The following is a 2158-nucleotide window of genomic DNA, read 5'->3' on the forward strand; positions in this document are numbered from 1 at the left end:
CCTTTGAAACAAGGCTCTGTACTCTTTCCACCTTGCCTGGTTTCTTTGTTACTCTGGACACAGGATAGGTGGCATTTCCCCACAGCATAAGGCGGTTTGACTGATTCCAGGTGAGGCTGGCCTGTCCTAAAACGTCACAGAACAACAAAACATCTGAATCCAAGTAGCTGTCTGGCACTACTGGGAACCACTGTTTATAAATTTTTTCTTCTCCAACCGCTATCTCGAGCCAGGCCATTCCCACAATACATAGAGGGGTGCCAGTCACTCCAGCTAGGTTTGGTGTTTCTTTCCTGGTACTGATCTCCCCACCTTGTCTCTCTACTGCTGATTTCTTTACCAGCGTGTGGCCACTGCCTGTGTCAACTAAAGCCTGCACGATTCTCCCATTTACTGCGATGGATATTATTGGGGAAGTATTTCTTATGGATCCTAGTCAGTGTGAGTTAGATTGGGGCTTCTTCCCTGGACAATTTGGGTGCCCGCGTCTACAGTACTTTCGTAGACAATCAAAACAATGTCCTGGTGGTGGGCTGCGTGTACATTCACGCTGGTCATGGGAGTTACTGCGGCAGTAGGAGCAATACCGCTGTCTTCCCGGGGTGAGGCGCTCAAGCTTCTTTGAGAGTGAATCAAGTTGGTTTTTAAGCTCCTGGAGCTCACTCTTTGACTCAGATTTCGGGTTAGTGGCTTCTGAGGCAGGTTGCTCCTTCTCAACTCTACCTATTGTAGGGACATGCTTTGCAATTATGAGCTGTCTCTCGTGCTCCACTCGGGCAACAAACTTATTGAGGGGGTAACTCTCATCCAAAAAGCCTTCTACCCTTCCCTATGCCTCGGCTGGCAATCCACTCCACAATTTCCTTTTTATGGCCTTTCTTTGTTAGGGAGGGGGTCACTGGGGAACTTACTTTCAATAACAGCATATTTGTACATTAGAGTATTCATAAACCCTTGTGGGTTGAGAGCCCAGTCATACTGATGGCTCTCAAAATGCTGCCAGGCCCTATCAAGAGTCACCTCAGCAGCAAACTGGGTTTGTAGGAACTGTTTCAGATCCTCCCAAGACTGGCAACTATTTTTCCCCTGCTGATTATGAATGAGCATGGCAAGGTCTGAACTAACTCTTGTTTTAGCCACCTTCATTCTATCCCCATCCTCGGTGGTACATTGTTCGACAAGGTCAAAGAAGAGACTGAGTTTCCCTGCAGCCTCTAAATCGTCCAGTTCATGTAACTGCAGGATGGGTATGTCCCTGTGCTTAGTATAAATAGTTTTGGGTGGAGGTGAGGTTCCTACTTCTGTCTTGACAAGGGTCTCATTACCTAGTTGGCTGAGAATGTCCCCCTGTGCAATAATAATATCCCCCAGCTCTTTCAACTTGTTCTCAAACTCTACCATCCTCACTTCTGGCTCTTGGGGTCCTCCTGTTGCCCCTGAGGACTCAAGTTTTACTTTGTCTCCAGGCATGTTGACAATTTAATTTCACTTCTCCTGACACTAATTCTCAACAAGTGAAGCCCGTCCCGAGCCTGTTGTTCACACCATCAAAGTAAATTATCCCACCCCTGCCACCATTTTGTCATGCCGTTCATGGGCACTCTTTTTAATTAATTCCGTAGGTTCATTATACCTCAAAGTAGAATTAATTATTGATCATTTAAACCACAGAGTAAAATTAGTACGTAGTTTATTCACCCAGTCTTATAAGGCACCATTATCGCACACAGGATCATCACCTGTCCTAGTAATATAGGTAACACAACTTTAAGAAAGTTACTTGAGGTAATTATTGTTTAGGGATTCTGATGGTGAACTAAGGGTCATAGGACAGGGTCCACTTATTAGAGGTTAGCTTACATCACTAATTACACTTGTAAATACCATGAACACAGGTTAACATTAACACCTTAACCTAGCATGCACACATGGCAATAAGTAGCACCAACATAATTGTTTCCGCCCACACGGGGAAACACAGACTCCACCATTCCACACCTTAATTAAGTCCTAACTAAACTAGTGAGTGTTTGCGCTTATCCATTGTTACCCCTGAGAACAACACACACACCACCCTTTTGGCCTTCTCCTTTCCTTCCTCTCTTCACACACCCTGCCACAGGCAATCCCCCACAACGCAGCTTCAAAAGTGTTTACT

The sequence above is a fragment of the Eriocheir sinensis genome, unplaced genomic scaffold (assembly GCF_024679095.1).
Source record: "Eriocheir sinensis breed Jianghai 21 unplaced genomic scaffold, ASM2467909v1 Scaffold372, whole genome shotgun sequence".
Taxonomy (NCBI): Eukaryota; Metazoa; Arthropoda; class Malacostraca; order Decapoda; family Varunidae; genus Eriocheir; species Eriocheir sinensis.